The sequence below is a fragment of the Papio anubis genome, chromosome 10 (genome assembly GCF_008728515.1).
Source record: "Papio anubis isolate 15944 chromosome 10, Panubis1.0, whole genome shotgun sequence".
Lineage (NCBI taxonomy): Eukaryota > Metazoa > Chordata > Mammalia > Primates > Cercopithecidae > Papio > Papio anubis.
Genome location: NC_044985.1, coordinates 44828295 through 44849688, shown reverse-complemented (window position 1 = coordinate 44849688; position 21394 = coordinate 44828295). Strand labels below are relative to the sequence as shown.

Here is a 21394-nt window from a genome sequence, read left to right as displayed (position 1 = left end):
ACAGCAAATTCTAAATACCTTAGATTGATCTGGGCTACATAGCACCACCAGGGCTGAAGAATCAGTAAACAAGTTAAGAGTCTTCTCTATATATTTCTGCATTAATTAAAGCTTTCTCCAAGAACTCAAAGTTCTTCACAAACATCAATCAATAAGTACCTATTTTTTCACTTTATTTTGATAGGTATATACATTAGACGGTCCAGAGATTAAGTAACCAGTCCAAAAAACTTAGCAAGTTAGAGACAGGTCCAGAATAAATGTCTATGTTATTCAAGTCTCTATGTCTTTTTCTCCCACCTTGATGAAGAAACCATATATTTTCTTTTGAAACCAACTCAGAAAGCTTCTGCCAGTTAATTTTTATCTTCTATTCTCTGGTTTAAAAAACATACTTTAGCACATCTGCATATAAGATATTATAATAAATAATCCTGAAAATGTATTCAACAGCTAGGAAAAATTAATGGATCAATGGCTATTTCAAGCTGAAGTTTTAACTACTTCTTAAGCTACTTAATAAAGTATTATAAAGGTTGAGCAAAGTCTACAATAATTTTAAAAACCAACACTCTGGAAGTATAATAGAGGAAACAGAACAGCAAGAGCCCATGTTTTCCTCCTACACTTTTCACATACTTACATTTAGCAGTTACAATGTTCTAGTCTAATTGTCTAATGTCTGATTTCCCTCTAGACTGAACTTCTCAAGGGTAGAAAGTATTTCCTCCTGGTATCTCCAGAGTATTACAGAGTGGCTGGCACATACTGGGATGCTCGGTAAATATTAGTTGAATAAACAAACTAATTAAGTTGTTAAAGAAATATCACAGTTGAGCATCCCATGCTGCTGCTCTGCCTCTGGAGTAGTCATTCTTTTATTCCTTTACTTTCTTAATAAACTTACTTTCACTTAAAAAAAAAAAAAGAAATATCAGAGAAACAGATATGCTTTCAGAAATGATCCGGAGGAATGGAGGAATGCCTTTGCTTATATTTCTCTAAGGGAAACAGTAAAAACAGAAACAAGGTCAGTAGGTAAATACAACAAAGGGATATTAAGTTTGAGAAAATGGATGCAAAAGATAGGTAATATTTGAAGATTTTTTTTTGGAAAAAAAGGGAAGCTTATATCATTAGAAAAAAGGTAGCAATTTGAGAAAATGCATATTCAGAAAAGAGTATAAAGATTTTGACCACAGACTGTCAGATGGAAAGTCCAAAAGGAAATATTACATCAAACTGGGAAACAACCAGTAGAATTTGGTTTATTTGCTGTTTGGAAACTAAACGAAACTAGTCTTTTTTTTTTTTTTCCTTTTATTAAATGCTTTTGTTCACAGAACATATCTGCCTAAACTTAAAACCTGAAAAGTCCTTTTACAAGGTCAGATTATTGCTGTACCATCATAGTATTTTTTTTTAAAATACAATTACAAAGTAAGCACATTCTAGCACTATCAAAGACCCCACAAAACAGAAAACTCACTAACAACCACATTGAAAATGTACAACAGCAATGTCTTGTCAACACTTCTGTACAGAGCACAGACATGACAGCTAAAACAGACAGAAGAGAAGATGCTTTTGACAGCCAGTGTGTGTGAATGATTCTTTGAGTCAGATGGCAGCAACAAGTTACCAACTAGGAGATCTGCATGACAACTAACCATCCATCTGTATCAAACACCATCTGGCCAAGATGACTCTGGCTTCTGTGTATTTGACACTCCTTCCAGTTTCAAAGACTAGCAAAACAAGTGGTCTACCAGCATCTAAATAGGTAAACAGGTACTTAGGTACTTGTGCTATAAGGTACTTTGTTTTTTATTTTATTTTATTTATTACTATATTATTTATATAGAGACAGGGTCTTGCTATGTTGCCCAGGCTGGCCTCAAACTCCTGGGCTCAAGTGATCCTCCCACCTTGGCCTCCCAAAGTGCTGGGATTACAGACATGAGCCACCACGCCTAGCCCATAAGGTTAACTTTGTATTCTTTCTTAGTGTTCAAAAGTAAAACTTAAAACACTGGTGATCAAATATAGCACACATCCTAAATTTATTAAAAATGGTTGCCCATACTCTGGATTATGATAAGCAAAAAAAAAAGTTTATTTTAAAAATTACCCTTTTATCCAGGCAAAATTTCAATATTTCCTCTTCAAAACTAAGGCAGCATATTTCCTATAATTTTGTGTAGATACCTGTTTAAGTTTTTGTGAGTATCATAAATATTAAAATAGAGTTCCATAAATTGAATTTTTTCCTATTGCTGGTATTGAACTTTTTTTTTTTTTGTATTTTCCAAGGCACTTATTTCTTACCTAGGGAAAAAAAAGTTTAAGTGCCCTTAAGTCATCTATAATATTCTAAGTCAAACATTTCTTCTCCTCCTCAATAACTAATTTCAATATTCTAAAAAATATCACTGCTTTCCTCCAATGATTTATTAAGGAATTTAATAAATGTTGAGTGGATTGAAAAAAAAATGAAATAGTCCCAATTTAAAAACTTTTCAAATTATTCCAAGGTTAACAAAGAGAATGAAAGATTTACTGAAGGATTTGCATGGCTGCCACAAATGTTCTCCACAGGAAGCTCTACAGTTCATGAAGGAAGATAATTAAATATTAATTATCCTAATACATAGCACTTTAGATAGAAACTAATTTATTTAGACACAATCTAATTAAAATACATCTTGAAATTTTGGTAAGCTAAGAATCAACTTCAATTTTGAGTTTTCTTTAAAAAGTATGAGATCAAATAGGATCAGCAACCCAGAGATCCTGGTCTTTCTTCAACCGTTTTCTGCCTACTAGGTTATAAGCCCTGTACGTTCCCACCCTCCAGTACCAAGACTTATCTAGAAGATCTGCAATTTGACAGATCAGATTTCCAATCTAATTATCTACTTTTAGGTGACAGTGCTGCCACCAATTTCTCAGCATGCCAAGTGGTAAACTGTGACAAACTATTTTTATTTTACAATTCTGTGTTTCGGTCCTGATTAATTTACTTGCCTCTTTGAGCCTTTGGTTTCTTCCTCTTTAAACGAAAATTATATTTACCTGAAGGATTGAAAGAGACAGAATATATAAAGTATTTGTCTTGCAATATGCTCCTTGGAAATGTTAGTTCCTGTCTAGCAAGGTATCTGCATAATATCCAAAGCCGCGGGAGTGAGGCCAATGCACAGAGTTGCCATCAAGGCAATTCCTAGTGGAGTTGCCCAGGCAGGGCCACCCCAAGACCCCAGACCAGTAGAGCCACCAGGGTGCAACTCCAGGCTGGGAGACCCAAAGGCATGCAACTCCAACACCAAGAAATGCAGCCGACAATGTGATGGAGTAGGGTTGCCTAGAGCCTTGGGGGCCCAACTTTCACCCCAGTGTGTCCACAAAATGAGAAATGGGAGTTAAAGACTACACTCAAGCTTCAGGGTTTAATGTTAGCCCTACTGGGTTTGTTGTTGTTGTTTATTTGAGGTGTTTGGATGTGGTTAGAACCTGTTAGCCCTTTGTTCTTTCCTGTTGCTCCATATTGGAGTGGGAATGTCTATCCTATGTCTGTCCCACTGTTGTCTTTTGGAAGCATATAACTGTATAATTTCATAGGCTCACAGCTGGAGAGGAATTTGTCTCTGGATGAATTGTACTTTGAGTCTCATTTCCATATCTGATTTAGATAATGTTTAGATGAAAACTTTAGAGTTTAAAGTTGATGCTGGAACAAGGTAAGTCTTTTTGGGGCTTCTGGGATGGAATAAATATGTATCACGTACATGTATCTCATATATTTTGTATGTGTGCAGGATATAAATCTGGGGGAGCCGGCGGTGAAATGCTCTGATCTTAAAGTGTGTGTCCACCAAAATTCATGTTGAAACTTAATCCCCATTGTAATGGTATTAAGAAGTGGGGCCTTTTAGGAGGTATTAAGTTATAAGGGCTGCTCCCACATGAATAAGATTAAGGCCTTTATAAAGGGGGCTTCACACAGAGTTCAGTCCTTTTTGCCCTCCATCCCTTCTGCCATATTAGAATACACTGTTCATCTCCACTAGATGATGCAGCAACGAGATGCCATCTTGGAAACAGAGACTGGGCCCTCACCAGACGCCAAGCCTGCTGGAGCCTTGATCTTGGACTTCTCAGCCTCTAAAACTGTGAGAAATACATTTATATTATTTATAAATTACCTGGTATAAGGTATTTTGTTATAGAGTACAAATGGACTAAGACACAGAGCATGTAGTACGTATGTTTATGAACAAAAGCTCTGGTTATCACTGAAGCCAGATCTCTCAAAGTCTTTTTTCTAGTTCATTGTAACCTAGGACTCAGGTGTTTATGAGAAATCAGTATGGCATCTCCATTGAATCAAAAACATTCCTGTCAAGCAAACAAAACAAAACAAAAAACCAAGCCCTGGTTGTTCAAAGTTTACAAAGAGACAAAATGGACTAAATGATTAAAGATTAATGGCTATTAAAAGTTATAAAAATCACACACCTTTGTCAAAAAATTCAAATAACAAAATGACCACTACCACCAACACAACAAAAATAACGTACAAGTACGTACAGATATGTACAAAGTAAAACGTGGCAGTATCCTCCCTTACTTTGCCTTCCATTTTTCAAGGGTAACTACTACTGGTATTTTGGTATATACCCTTTCAGAACTCCTGTATACATGTGTGTATATGTATCACACTTTTTCACAAATGAGAACTATTCTGCAACCACATTTTTCAACTCAGCAACACATTATCATCATGTGATAATTTCACTAAATACTATGTACCAAAATCAGTTTTATTTTCTTTATCTCATTTAATCCTTAAACCAACCTTCCCAGGAAACTATTTCCCACATTTTACAGATGAGAAAATTGAGTCTTAAAGAGGTACAAAATACTCTGCCTAGGCTCATTGCAACCTCCACCTCCCGGGTTCAAGTGATTCTCCTGCCTCAGTCTCCCAAGTAGTTGGGATTACAGGCGCCCCCTCCCCCGCATCACACCTGGCTAATTTTTGTATTTTTAGAAGAAACAGGATTTCGCCATGTTGGCCAGGCTGGTCTTGAACTCCTGACCTCAAGTGACACGCCTGCCTCGGCCTCCCATAGTGCTGGGATTACAGGCGTGAGCCACCGCACCCGGCCCCAAGTATCAATTTTAATCTTAACTATTAAGCTTTCCCAGTAGATAGTAGAGCTAAGACTTGAATCTAGGCTTGCCTGAATACAAAGCCTAAGCCCCTAACTAACCACTATGCCACATCTTATAAGTACCTCTAGCTCACATGAGGCCCTCTCTTGCTATATATTCTCTTCCTAGGTAATCTCATCCATGCTAGTAGCTCGAATTTTTCTTCTAGCTTAGATCTCTCTTCTAAGCTATAGATCTATGTGGTCAACTGTTCCGGGGAAAGCACTTCAAATATTCAAAACTGATGATTTCCCCCCATTACCACTCCCTCTCATCTCTCCTCTCTACCCCCAAAAAGTCTGGTTCTTTGCTAGTATTCCTTTTCTTGGTATACGGTGCTCTTATCTATACAGAAAGCTGTGACCATCTTTGACATCTATTTGTTCTATAGCCAATCCATTACCAAGTATCAATCTTTTTTATTTATTTATCTTTTTGAGATGGAGTCTTGCTCTTTTAGAGCTCTGTCTTGCTCGCTGGAGTACAGTGGCGTGATCTAGGCTCAATGCAACCTCCACTTCCTGGGTTCAAGTGCTTCTCCTGCCTCAGGCTCCCGAATAGCTGGAATTACAGGTGCCCACCATCACGCCTGGCTACTTTTGTATTTTTAGTACAGACAAGGTTTCACCATGTTGGCCAGGCTGGTCTTGAACTCCTGACCTCAAGTGATCCGTCTGCCTGGGCCTCCCAAAGTGCTAGTATTACAGGTATTGGCCACTGCACCTGGCCCCAAGTATCAAGTGTAATCTTAACTATTAATATCTCTTAAATCTATTACCACAACCTTAATGGATTGCAGCAATAGCCTAACTATTCTCTAGCAGCCATTGTGTTCTTTGCAAAATGCACATGTAATCATATTACTCCATACTTTTTTTCTACCCCTTACCCTTGTCCCCCAAAAAACCTTAAATGGCTTCTTACACTCCTAGAATAAAGAACCAAAAGTCCTTAATATGGTCTCCAAGTCCCTACTAAGAGCCTCTGACTCTTCTCATTGCACTATTTCCCTTATACTTTAAGTTTGTTTAGGCCAATGGGTCTTTATAACGCAGGCCCTTATACTTAAAAAGCCCTCGAAACCTGCCCTTTCAAAACTCATTATATAATGATAATCTCCGACCTGTTGGATTAGGTCAAGTCTCCAACAGACATTCTAATAGCAATTTACCTTTCTTCTTGATACTTTGATCAGAGTTTCAAGCTATATTTGTGAGATTGTTTGATTAGTCTCTGCTTTACTAGACTGTGCCACCATTCCATGAAGCAGGAAGCAAGCATGTCTGTTTGCTTATCACTATAGATTTAGTACTTAGTACAGTTCCAGACACATAGTAGGTGCTCAATATATTTTTGAATGAATATCATTAATTCTTTATTAACCAATCTCCTTGAATATATATCCTACATACCTGACTAAAAGTTTCAACAGGACATATTTCTGGAAGTAAAACCTTGGAAGAAAGGATACAAATATTTTTCATTCTGATAACGTGGAAAATGAATCTACTGGCAAAGTACTGACAATGTAAAACAAAGAAATAAAGCTTTGATCAGAAACCAACTGGAGCACCTTTATTCTAATACCAGTAGCTTCATTAGGAAAAAAACAGAATGAACCACTTTACCCCGTCAACACTTTGGATAGAGTATATATGTTGTTGGGGAAAAAAAAAGAGTGGTAAACCATAATGAGGCCATTTACATCTTATGTGAAAATGAAGGATTTTTTTTAACGTAGTACCTACAATAAAGGTATTTTATGCCTTTTGCAATCCTTTAAAATATGTTTTACAAGCTTTTAGAGGTAACATAAGCCTTAGGTTAAAGCTTTACATTTCACATGGGTAAAGACTAGCTCCTGAATAAAGCAATCTGACAACAAAACAGTCCTGATCGCTTAACATTTATTGTCAGAAAACCGTTAGAGAAGATCTGTAATTTATGATAAAAAAGGCACAGTCAAATTTACTCTTATTTTAGGCCTTCTCTTCAGCCTTACTGGCTAGTCAATAAGCTTAGCAAATTGGATGGTTTTAAATATTATGTATCCTTTACTTTTCTTCTCAGTACAAAGAAAAAGCAATTAATATAACATAGCATCTGAATCATTTTATAATTAAGGATATTGCTTCCTTCTATGTAAGACTTTGTCAGTTTTTCTCTTTTAATCAAGAGGGGGCAAGAAGAGAAAAATTCCATTTCAAATTTCTTTTCTCAACAAAGAGATTTCTATTTTCTGATTACATAATGCAAAGAATCTTGGGACACGCAGGAGAGGCCAGCTGCAGGTTTTCTATAACCTAATCATTTATGATTATGGTAATCTGACTTGTAGCAATCAGTTTTAACATTTTCAGATGTTTTAATTACTTTTATTACTGATTCTTCTCTTGGAAAGATGGTCAAAGAAGCAATAGAAATTTCTCCCATGCAACAGTGGCAGAAATTGATGACAAGTAACTTGGTATGAGTAACAAACTGATTAAATATTTAATTCCATATTATGGAGCCTTGTGATACCTGAAACTCTCCAAGCAATTTTAGACTAGTTAGCTAAAAGATGTGGCAAGGACTGCTAATTATTCCCCATATCCATTTTCTTTCTTTCTTTTAGTAATATAGAGTTTTAACAGGACACATGGTCACCCAGCTAGAGGATATATTTACTAGCCTTCTTCACTACTACATGTGATCATGTGACTAAGTTCTGGCTAGAGGGTGTGAACAGAAATAATTTGCACAAATTTTGGACAACATCATTAAAAGAAAGCTGTCTGCTCTTCACTTCTCTTCCCCTTCTCACTGGCAAGGAAATAAGGAGAGCAGCCACTGTGACTTCAGAGAGGGAAACCATATTTTAAGAACGGTAGAGCTGCCTTACTAGCCCTGTTCTATTCACCTGTGGACTGCTACAAAAGAGAGAACTTTTATTTTTTTATTTTTTATTTTTTTAAATTAAGACTGGGTCTCGCCATGTTGCCCAGGCTGGTCTTGAACTCTTGGGCTCAAGCAATTGTCCTGCCTTAGCCTCTCAAAGTGCTGGGATTACTCACGTGAGTCTTTGTGCCAAGCAGAGACAAAAGTCAACTTTTATATTTATGCACTGTATTTCTTAGTCTCTTTGTAACAGCTTATCATACATAATAACCAATTCAGGGGTCAAATCAACTCTACCACCCTATATTCGCCATAATAATCTTTTGTCTTATTCTGTAAGCATATTAAAAGTTGTCTGGTCAGAGGCTATTGTGATTAAAAGATTCCTCTACTTTAGAATGAACAGAAGACCTCTTAGTGTGGGTATGTATGAATGCTTACACATGCCAAGAAATGGAATAAGCAATATTTGCCTGTGAACCCTTTAAGTGCATGCTCTGTTTTATCTATCTTTTAATTGCTAGCACATATGTCGTCTCTGGCATATGATAAATTGAAGGATGAGAAACGGAAATATTAAATATTATACTCTAGCCTCTTTTGGTAAAAAGCGATGTATAAGTCACAAAGAAAGGATTCATCCAAGAAGAGAGGAGACGATATTAAGTTATTCATAGCAATGGGAAGAGAACAGTTGGAAAACCTGGAATGAGCTATGACTTAGCTAGGTTAGTATAACGAATATGGTCTTTGGTCTGATAAACCTAGTTTCAGCATAGATTTTGCAACTTAGATTGGAAAATCAACATTTCTGAGTCTCGGTTTCTTCGTTGGAAAATAAAGCTAACAATGCATACTTTTGTAGGGCTGTAACACCTGTAGAATATGTTCATTCATTAAATGTTAATTTTCCTTTCTGATTTATGAAGTAATATGAATTTAAATGTTGAAGGGAAGAAGATTGCTTCTGTGTATCTGAGATTAGTGCACTGCTTCTATGTATCTGAAATTGTCTGGTATTTTAGTATGGTCTAGAATGAGGGCTGTACCAGAGGATAAGCTAAAAAGAGCCATGTTTTAAGACTAGAGGTTCTAAAAAAAACAGTTTAACAGCATGGCGGCAAGAGAGCCTAGGCATAACAATGGAAAATTTGGTCTAGAACTAAAGGAGAAAACCACTATTTAGGGTCCAGGTAAAATAAATATACTTCGTGATCAATAGCAGGACGCTAGTGGTAGGAGGAGAGATTATTCTTTGAAATTTATGTGAAGTAAATTTAGGGTAAATAAAAGGTAGTATTATTCCACACAGCAGCTTATTCAACTCATTACTCTCCTGCAATGGTACAGGTGAGAAAAAATGGTGAATATGTAAGTTCAGGTCTGGATATTCAGTTTAATGTGCCTTCCAAGTAGCAGTGAGATATATGGGTCTACAGTTCAGAGGGCAGGTCTGGACTAGGAATATAAATTTAGGAGTTAATTGTCACAGATATCTCAAGCCACAGGAAAAAATGAGAAGGTTCATATAAGAATAGAAAGTAAGGGCTCGGCGCAGTGGCTCATATCTGTAATCCCAGCACTTTGGGAGGCCGAGGTGGTCAGATCACTTGAGGTCAGGAGCTTGAGACCAGCCTGGCCAACATGGTGAAACCCTGTCTCTACTAAAAATAAAAAATTAGGTGGGCGTGGTGGCGGGTGCCTGTAATCCCAGCTACTCAGGAAGCTTAGGCAGGAGTATCACTTGAACCCAGGAGGCAGAGGTGAGCCAATGAGTGCCACTGTACTCCAGCCTGGGCAACAGAGTGATACTCCATCTCAAAAAAAAAAAAAAAAAAAAAAAGAAAAACAGTGTTTTAAGAAGGAGGTGTAGTACAAGGTATTGTCAGGTATTCATGATATGAGGTAGGTTTATATGTGCAAACCTGAAAGACGATTGACAATTTTTGGCAGAGAAGTTATAGACAAGAAGTTTGTGGTCAAACATTTTTTTCAAATTCTAGGTCTACTAATTCTACTAACTTAGTAGCTATGTGGTTGTGGGCAAGTTACTTCATCTCTCTGCACTTAATTTTCCTCATTCAAAAAATGAAAATAATACTTCCTCTTAGATTTACACAAGGATTAAATAATTGTAAAGCTCTCTGGCAAACAAACCTCAATAAATCTTAGTGATGATAATGGAGAAGATGATGACATTAAAACATTTAAAATCTTTTTCAGATTAGAATGATTCCATTTTTGAAAAAATATGATTCACATACTCTGAAAGGATATATACCCAATTACTAACAATGGACAGCCCTAGGGAGTGAGGGAGAGGACTATCACTTTATATTCTGTACATCTTGTTTACTTAAAAAAAAAAAAAACGTGGTGCTTTTGTAATTTAAGCCAATAATACTTTAAAAATCACTTATCTGTTTTATCTTTACCTCCCTTATCAATTTGGAATGCTTGGATGTCTTTCCTGAACAGAATGCTCCTTAATGGATACAGCATACTAACTTCTCAAAGAAAAGCTTCTGAGTCTCAAATTGCAGTGAACTGGAAGTAACACTGAGAGAAGAACTGACTTGGAGTATAGACAGCTGAGTGGTAAAAGGCTGGTGAGTTTGTATAAACTGATGAGTGACAGTTGAATAGCAATAAAACATGGCTACTAAGATAATCTAGGCTAGGCCAATTCTTTTTTTTGTAATAGAGTTTTTAAAAATATGTTAAAATATATATCAAATAATTCACATTGTTGTGCAGCCATCACCACCATCCACCTCCAGAACTTTTTTGATCCTTCCTAACTGAAACTCTATATCCATTAAGCACTAACTCCTCATTCCTTCCTCCCTCTCAACCGTTGGCAACTACCCTTCTACTTTCTGTCTTTATCAATTTGACTATTCTTAGTGTCCCACATAAGTTTAATCATACAATATTTGTGCTTTTGTGACTGACTTATTTAACTTAGCATAACATCTCCAAGGTTCTACTTTGTAGCACATGTAAAATTTTCTTTCCATTTTAAGGCGAAATATTACTATGTTGTGTGTATATACCACCTCACGGTTATCCATTCATCTGCTTAAGAACACTTGGGTTGTTTCTACCTTTTGCCTAATGTGAATAATGCTGTTCTGAATCTGAATGTACAAATATCCAATTAAGTCCTTGCTAGCACTTCTTCTGGGTATGTAACCAAAGAGTAGTAGGATTGCTGAATCATATGGTAATTCTATGTTTAAGTTTTTAAAGAATTGTCATATCATTTTCCACAATGGCTGCATTATTTTACATTCCTACTAGCAATGCATAAGGGTTCTAATTTCTACATATCCTTGCCAACACTTATTTTGCTTTTTTGAATAACAGCCACACCAATGCGTGTGAAGTAGCATCTCACTGTGTTTTTACTAATGAATAGGGATGCTGAGCATCTTTTCATATGCTTATTGGCCATCTGTATAACTTCTTGGAGAAATCTCTAAAGTCCCTTGCCCATTTTAAATCCAGGTTTTGTTGTTGTTGAGCTGTAGTTCTTTATATATTCTAGATATCAGTTTCTTACCAAATATGATTTGCAAATATTTTCTCTTATTCTGTGGGTTGCCTTTTCACTCTGTTGATAGTGTCCTCTGACACACAAAAGTTTTAATTTTGATGAAGTCCAACTTAACTATTTTTTCCTTAGTTGCCTGTGTTTTTGGTGTCATACCCAAGTCACTGCCAAATCCAATGTCATAAACCTTTCCCCCCTATGATTTCTTCTAAGTCTTTATGGTTTTTACCTCTTGCATTTGGGTCTTTGATCTGTTTTAATTTTTGAATATGGAGAAAGGCAAGGGTCCAATTCATGAAAATGTGATGTTTCCATATATTTGTGTCTTCTTTAAATGGCTTGTTGTTAATTATCGAAACACAACTGATTTTTGCATGTTTATTTTGTAACTTTACTGAATTTGTTTATTAGTTCTAACAGGTGGGATTTTTTTGGGGTGTGGAATCTTTAGGGCTTTCTATACTTAATATGTTGTTTACAAACAGAGATAATTTTATTTCTTCCTATCCAATTTGATGCCTTTTATTTCTTTTTCTTCCTTAACTGCTCTGTCTAGGACTTCCAGTACTATGGTGAATAGAAGTATATCCTTGACTTATTTCAATCGTAGACAAAAAGCTTTGTCTTTCACTCTGGAGTATGATGTTAGTTGTGGGTTTTTCCTATGTTGGATGATCTTTATTTTGTTGAGTTCGTTTCCTTCTATTCTTAGTTTGTTGGGTGTTTTTTAAAATCCTAAAACAGTGTTGAATTTTATCAAATGCTTTTTCTGAATCAATTGAGATGATCATGTTTTTTCTTTTCAACCCTGTTAATGTGGTATATTGCATGGTATATCATGACTAATTTTGTATGCTGAACCATTACTGCATTATAGGAATAAGTCTCACTTTGTCATGGTATGTAATTATTTTAATATGCTGTTGAATTTGATTTGCTAGTGTTTTGTTGAGGATTTTTTGCATCAATATTGTCTTAGTCTGTTTTGTGCTGCTATAACAGAATACCTGAGGTTGGGTAAATTATAAAGAACAGAAATTTATTTCTTCACAGTTCTGGAGGCTGGGAAGGCCAAAACCAAGACACCAGTATCTGGCAAGTCCAAAATCAAGACACTAGCATCTTCCACATAGTGGAAGGTATCATGTGGTTGAAGGGCAAAGAGAAAGGGCAGCAGGAGTCAAACCGACCATTTTGGAGCAGCATTAATTATGCCCATGGGGGCAGATCCCTCATGGCCTAATCATCTCTTAAAGGTCCCACATCTTAATATTGTTATACTGGCAATTAAATTTCAACATGAGTTTTGGAGGGGACAAACATTCAAACCATAGCAAATATTCATAGGGGATATTAGTTTGTAGTCTTCTTTTCTAATAGTGTCTTTGGTATTAGGGTAATGCTAGCCTCATAGAATGAGTAAGGGAGTGTTACATACTGTTCAAGTTTTTGGAAGAGACTGAGAGGATTGGTATTAATTCTGCTTTAAATGTTTGGCAGAATTCACTGGTGAAGCTATCTCATCCCAGGCTTTTCTTTGTTGGGAAGTTTTTGATTACTGATTCAATCTCCTTACTAGATAAAGGTCTATTCAGATTTTCATTTTCTTCATGATTCATTCTTAGTAGTTTGTATGTTCCTAGGACGTTTTACTAGCTTATCCAATCTGTTGGCATACAATTGTTCATAGCACTCTTTTATGATATTTTTAATTTTGTAAAGTTGGTAATAATGTCCTCATTTTCTTATTTTAGTTATTTGTCTTCCCTCTTTTTTTAGTCAAGCTAACTAAAGGTTTGTTCTTGATCTTTTCAAATAGTCAACACTTGTTTTTGTTGATTTTCTCTATTGTTTTTCTATTTTTTATTTATATTTGTTTCCATTTTTATTATTTTCTTCTTTATGCTAGTTTTGGGTTTCATTTGTTCTTTCTCTAGTTTCTTCAGGCATAAAGTTAAATTACTGATTTGAGATCTCTCTTCTTTAATATACACATTTACAGCTAAACATTTCTCTATTAACTACTTTTACTGCATCCTAGAAGTTTTGGTACTTTGTATTTATACTTTTATTTATCTTAATACATATTCTAATTTCCCTTGTGATTTCTTTTTTGACCCACTGGTTGTTTAAGAGTGTTATTTAATTTGTACATATTTGTGAATTTCCCACTTTTCCTTTTGCTGATTCCTAGTTTCATTTCATTGTGATTAGAAAATATACTTAGAATGATTTCAATCTTTTTAAATTTGTTAAGTCATTTTTAATGGCCCAATATATGGTCTCTCCTAGAGAATGTTCCATATGCCCTTGAGCAAATGTGTATTCTGTTGTTGCTGGGATATTTTACATATGTCTGTTAGGTCCAACTGCTCTACAATGTTGTTCAAATCCTCTATTTCCATATAGATCTTTGTCTAGTTGCTCTATCCACTATTTAAAGTGTTTAAAGTATAATACTTTAATTCTCCTACTATTATCATAAAGCTGTAATGTTTCTTCCTTCAATAGTGTCAATGCTTGCTTCATATACTTTGGAGCTCTGATGTATGATGCATATATAACTGTTAATATTTGCTTCATAAACTGACCCTGTTATCATTATATAATGTCCCTTTCCTGTCTCTTGTAGTAGTTTTTGTTGTTTTGTTCTTTTATTTTTGAGACAGGGTCTTGCTGTGTCATCCAGGCTGGAGTGCAGTGGTGCGAACATGGCTCACTTCAGCCTCCACCTCTGGGGCTCAACCAATCCACCTGCCTCAGTCTCCTGAGTAGCTGCAACTACAGGAGCACACCACCAGACCTGTTTTTTTTGTTTTTGTTTTTTCTTTTGTAGAGATGGGATTTTGTCATGTTGGCCCAGGCTATTCTTAAACTCCTGCGCTCTAACGACCCACCTGCCACAGCCTCCCAAACTGATGGGATTACAGGTGTGAGCCACCATGCCCGGCTTGGAACAATTTTTGATTTAAAGTCTGTTTTGTCTGATTTTAGTATATTCACTCTTGCTCTCTTTTGGTTATTAACAACTATATGAGTGCTCTCCCTTTTCTACCTCTTTGCCGGCATCTGTTATTTTTTTGTCCAATTTTTTAATCAAGAAAACTATTTTAACTGGGTATGGTATCATCTCATACCCAGATGATATCAAATTGTGGTTTTGATTTCCATTTTCCTAATGTTTAGTACGGTAAGCATTTTTTAAAATGCCTGTTGGCCATTTGCATGCCTTCTTTTGAGAAATGTCTATTCAGATCTTTTGCCCATTTCAAAATTGATTTGTTTTTGCTGTTTCGCTATTGAATTGAGTTCTTTATATAGCCTGCTTATTAAGCCCTTGTCAGACAGTTTGCGAATATTTTATCCCATTCTGTAAGCTGTCTCTGTACTTTGTTGATTGTATCTTTTGTTGTGTAATATTAGCTTGATATAATCCCATCTGTCTAATTTTGTTGCCTGTGCCCGGGCAAATATCTTTGCCCAGACCCATGTCCTAAAGCATTTCCCCAATGTTTTCTTCTAGTAGTCTCATAGTTTCAGGTCTTATATATAATCTTTAATTCATTTTGATTTGATTTTTATATATGGTGAGAAATGGGGGTTTACTTTCATTCTTCTGCACATGGTTATCTAGTTTTCCTAGCACTGTTTATGGAAGAGACTGTCCTTGAAAGCAATAAGGGAGGAAAACAATAAGGGAGAAAACCATGAAAATATCCAAAGAAAAACCACTCCAACGAAATGGGATAGTAAATGCAAAGGCTCTGAAATAGGAATATATTTGAAAAACAACAGGAAGCCCATGTGGTAGAAAGGCTGTGAGAGAATAGAGTGGTAGGAGATAAATGGAATGTCTGGTAAGGGCTAGACTAGGCTCTGCCTTAGTAGTCCATACGAAGGACTTTGGTTGTTTTTCTTTTTTTGAGCCAGGGTCTCGCTCTGTCACCCAGAGTGGAGTGCAGTGGTGTGATCTCAGCTCACTGCAGCCTCATTCTCCCTCAACTTCCCAGGATCACTGGGCTCAAGCAATTCTCCCACCTTATCCTACTGGGTAGCTGGGACTACAGGCATATACCACCATGTCCAGCTAATTTTGTTCATAACTTTGGCTTATATTTTATAGAAATCACTGAAAAATTTTGAGTAGGAGACTAATATAATTAACATTTAAATATTTCTTTTTAAAAGGATCACTCTGGCTGTTGTGTAATGTGATTGTAAAAAGGCATCAATTATTTTTTCACTCTATGTTCAAGCTTTCTCCTCTCTCTCTGCTGTGTTATTACGCTTCCACATTGTTTCATTTATCCAACAAAAGAAAAAAACACAAAATCTCACTAGTTATCACTCTATTTCTCTTCTGCACAGTCATGCTTTTAACCGCGTGGTTTATATTGTGTTTACTTCTTCATTCCCTAATTCTCCTCAGCCTACTACAATCTGCCCTCCCCACTCGACTTAACTGCCTTCATAAATGTCAGTAACCTCCACATAGCCAAATGCAACTGGCTTCGCCAGTTGTCATCTTACTAGATTTCTTGGATATCTGGTACTGCTAACTAGTGCTTCCTTCTTGAAGCTCTTTTCTAATGGCTTCTATGATATTACACTCTTTTTCTATCATTTGTTTCTCACCTTGTAGAGTGGTTTTTATTAGTTTCCTTAATGATTTTTCCCTCTCTATGCCTATTCTTTAAAATATTGGTATTCTCCAAGTTCTCTTCCTATGCCTCTCAAATTGCTTAACCTATGTTCTGAATCTCCAGAGGCCAAGTGACTGATCTTCACCCCTTCCTTCTCCCTCTCTCACTTCTATCCTTCAAATATTCCTTCAACCTATGCACTCTTAACTGGGAGATGTTATCCACATTTAAGTAATGGATCCACAACAAAATCCATTACTTCCATATCTACATTTTCCAATTCAGAACTTTTTCTAGGCCTAGATTCACATTTACAACCATCCATTGGCATTTTCACCTGTAAGCCTCACAGGTAACTAAAAATATTAACTAAAACCTAATTATAGATCTTATTTCCCCACCCCAAATTTGTACCCTCTTATCCATCCTTTGTTTCAGTCATCAGCACCACCATTAATCCAGAAATCTATTCCAGATACCAGGACACCATCTGAGAGGGTACCAGGCCTCAGATGTGGCCTGTATTCAGGTGCCCCTGTTTTCCATTTTGTCCCCTAAATAAACCTTAAATATTTTCCCCAATTCACCTCTAATGCTTAATTTATGTCCTCATTTTGATTGCTTGAAATGATTGCCATTCACTTTTTTAAAAAATTCAGGTATAACATATATGTGCATACATTTAGTATGTATGTATATTAATATATATGTTATGTATCATATAACTACATGATTTTATATCAATACATATATTAAAGTGCATAAAGTGGAACTGGATGGTTGCCAGTTATATTATATTGTTTGCTCTTAGAACTTTGCTTAGTATGCAATAGGTTCTTAATTTATATTTGTTGAGCTCAATTTCACATTGCTCTGTATACTATCTATCTCTATCCCACTGTCAGGAAGACTGTTCCAAAGCACATATTAATCCTTCGGTAACTTTTGACTGAAAAACGATATAGTACAAACTACTTAGCCATACTAATCTATCTTTACAGTTTCTTTTCCTGGAACATCCTATCATTCTCTTTGAAGCTATATGATTCCTTGTGGTACATGAAATATATCATACACTCTCTCACTTCTGAGTTTTTCTAAATATATAGTGCTCCTCCTGCTTCTTCCCCAGTTTGCTAAACTCTTCCTAATCTTAGCTCAAGTATGGACTCACATTGAGCTTATTACCTGATTCTCACAGACCAAGTGTCTCTTCTCTGTGCTCATGTATTTTCCTATGCTGATCTCTACTGCAGCACATAATACACTATAGTAATAACTACCATCTTCTTTTCTTTTTATTCCACTATATAGTAAAATATCTATTTTATTTATGATTTATTTGAACTTTTTAAAGTTTCTTAATGATATAAACGATATTTTATTTATTTCAGTATTCTCAAAACTTCATTAAGGGCCCAGTACTTAGGAGGTACTCAATAAATGTTTCTTAAATAAAACTACCAGAATATTTTGAATTTAACATATAACAATACATATTATACATTTTTTCTTCATCCATTCTTGAGTACTTAACAAATATTAGCTTTGAAAACTAAATGTAAAAAATTTTCCCTTTTCCTTCTTTGGAATATATGCTAATGTGAGCAAAGGCTTCTTTCACAGCAGATAAGGGGTTCAACTCTCAATTGCTTACCAATGGCTAGTGGAAAAATAGGAGCTAATAGGAATTCCTGTTTCTGTCTTATCCAAAAGATATCTTAATACTCCTCTAGAAGAAATATAGAATTGTCATGATTTCTTAATGAATCTAAGAAGAACAAACACTGAGTTTTTTGTTTTCTACAAAAGTAGTTATGTCTTAAACCTGAACTGAAAAAAAAAAATCCAAATTCTAAACTTCAGTTCAATAATTTTAGAAAGCCCTCTCTCATACTGTGCGCTCTTTCCTCCTATCCTCCCCTAATGAAGACTTACAGTCCATAAGTATTCATAAGTATTCCATAATGGAGTATTTTTTGTAAACCAAGAGGAGCCTCACAAAGAATAACGATTTCTGAAGAATGGAGGGAGTTATGAATGACAGCTAGTTTTATAGATTTATCAACTAGAAAGGAGAAGGAAATTGTGTAGTTCCTGTATTTAGGGAAGAAGTTCATAATTGCATGGCTAGCTGTGGCATTATGATTAGGTTTTTGCCCATAGTTCCTAGCTCCTAACTCCCACAACTCTTGTTATAGTCTTTTGTTACAATGTTGCGGTGCTTCAGGCCTTGGAAGCAGGCCTCAGGAAACAGTCTCTCTCTCTCTCTCTCTCTCTAACCTTCTCCTGCCCTGCTCTCACTTGCTGAAGACAGGACTCTAATATTTAGACTATGGGTCATCAGACCTTCTTTCCAGAGAGGGTCCTGCTGCATACTCTGGAGGAAGGAATGCTGCACAGAATGACCAAGAAGAATCTGAACAGACAGGACTTGCTGGATTTAAATCATACCCTTTTTGTGCAATCACGTTAATCATGGACAACCAATGAAGTCTCATAGAAGCCCCAAAGGACAGGGTTCAGGGAACTTCTGGGGAGCTGAACATGTGGAAGCTGACAGAAAGATGAAGAACTCATCCACGTGTTGGGAGGGTAGTGCACTCCAACTCCACGAAGACAGAAGCTCCCGTACTTGGGACCCTTTCAGACCTCACCCTATGTCTCTTCATTTGGATGTTAATATCCTGTAAAATATCCTTCAAAATAAACTGGTAAAAGTAAGTATTGGTTCCCCTGAGTTCTGTGAGTCACTCTAGCAAATTAATCAAATGCAAAGAGGGGGTTGTAGGAACTCCAACTGGAAACTAGTCGGTTAGAAGTTCTGGAGGCTGGGACTTGCAACTTGGGGAGGGGAGAGGGTGGTCTTGTGGGACTGAGCCCTTTACTTGTGGGATCTGATGCTATCTCTGAGTAGATGGTGTTGAAACTGAATTGGAAGACATCTAGCTGGTGTCCACTCCTTAATATGGGGGGGGAGAAACACACACACATTTGGTCACAAATGTCAAGTTTTCTTAATGAACCTAATCACAAAATAAGAAGAATAAATGCTGAGAGGATTTTTGTTTTTGTTTTTTTTTTTAATAAAAATGGTTATGCCTTAAACCTGAATGGGAAAAAAAAAATCCAAATTCTATACTTCAATTCTCTGACCTTCTCCTTTTCTCTTCTTCTATGTTGATGATTATTGTTGTGGTGTGAGATAGAGGAAAAGCAAAGTTCGAGACTTTTTCCAAAATATTAGCGTATTAGACTTCAGAGTTTCACAGGCTAGTAATTTTTTTTTTAATTGAGAAAACCAACATAAGATCCCTCACTTTCAACTGCCTGTGCAGAAGTAATTTAACATAGCAGGCCTGAGGCTGTTATCTTCAGAAAAGTTTAGGTGCAAGTTTACTCTTGGCTAGTGATGTGGTTTGGCTCTGTGTACCCACGCTGAATTGTAATTCCCAATGTTGGGGGAGGGACCTGGTGGGAAGTGACTGGATCATGGAGGTGGATTTTCCCCATGCTATTCTTGTGATAGTGAGTGAGTTCTCATGAGATTTGATGCTAAAAGTGTGTGGCACATCCCCCCCTTGCTCTCTCTCTCTCTCCTGCCACCTTGTGAAGAAGGTGCTTGGTTCTCCTTCGCCTTCTGCCATGATTGTAAGTTTCCTGAGGGCTCCCAGTCATGCTGCCTGTTAAGCTTGTGGAACTGTAGGTCAATTAAACCTCTTTTCTTCATAAATCTCAGCGCACTGCAACTTCTGCCTCCAGGTTCAAGTGATTCTCCTGCCTTAGCCTCCCGAGCAGCTGGGATTACAGGCACGTGCCACCATGCCCGGCTAATTTTGTATTTTCAATAGAGATGGGGTTTTACCATATCGGTCAGGCTGTTCTCAAACCCCTGACCTCAGGTGATCCACCTACCTTAGCCTCCCAAAGTGCTGGGATTACAGGCGCAAACTACCACACATGGCCATCAAGTAGTTCTTTATAGCAGTGTGAGAATGGACTAATACAGCTGGCATCTGGGAACCTGTCTTTTGAAAACCTTTCCTAAATGATAATGTTGTGCCTGCTGTGCCAGCCTACTTAAGACCGTAAAATGAGATTTACGATGAACACCTTTCCTTTTGAGAGAGTCTGGAATTTTGGTTGACAAGAAGGTGCCAACGTGATCAATCCTCAATTAAGAAAATAAAAACCCTGAACTCTGAAACTAAAATGGAGTTCCTGATGTACTGCATACGTTACTGAATTTTAAGTTGAAGGACAGGTGTATAGGGAAGGCTGAAAAACATGGATTCCTCTAGACTACTCCTGATGTCTTTTTCCATTAATAATCTGGCTATATATCTTTACTATGTCACTGTAATAAATCTTAGCTATGAGTATGATTGAATGTTGAGTTGTACGAATCCTTCTGGGGAACAGAACGTGTAGGTGAAATCGGAGACTTCTGAAACACTACTATGTAAAGATAATAAACAAGGAGAGGATCCTATCATCATATTTCACAAAAGTATATGTTAATAAAATTCTGCTCTTTACTCTGACCATATGGAAACATGGAGCATAACATCAGAATAGAAGGCAGAATTTTAAATGAAATAAATGTAGCATTAGGAGAAGTTTAATAATTAGCCTTATTTTTCTCATTTTGCTACAGATCAGTGAAAATCTCATCATGAACCAGTAACAGACATGTGCTTAAGAACTATGAGGTTAAGTAAGTTTTGCCTGGATATGCCTTTCCTCCAATTTACTTTCTTCTGAAACTAAAAGTACTAAAAAGAAACGTTATGTGTACAGGGATAATTTTAAAAGCTGAAACTTTTAGTAAGTCATTAAAGATTTCACTGAAATAGTCTACTTTTAACTGTTATAAAGAATGGAAGAGTATTATAAATTAATAACAAATTTTGTTCTTGACTATTTTAAGATTTGAGGTTTTCCTGCCAGCCAAATAACAACGTAAAAACTACCAAAACCAAACAAACGGAGACAGTGATACTTCTAACTTTGTCATAAAACTGTTTTTATAGTTATTTCCTCCTTATTTATAAATACTGATATTTTAAAATTATTTATGGAAGACAACATTCACAAT

At 36.3% G+C, this 21394-nt stretch overlaps 1 protein-coding gene across 5 annotated transcripts in view; it reads right to left on the bottom strand.

Annotated features, from left to right (window-relative positions):
* The window catches only part of TANK (TRAF family member associated NFKB activator), a 105464-nt gene that overhangs the window by 35086 nt on the left and 48984 nt on the right, over nucleotides 1–21394 (bottom strand). The gene's annotated exons all lie outside the window — the stretch shown is intronic.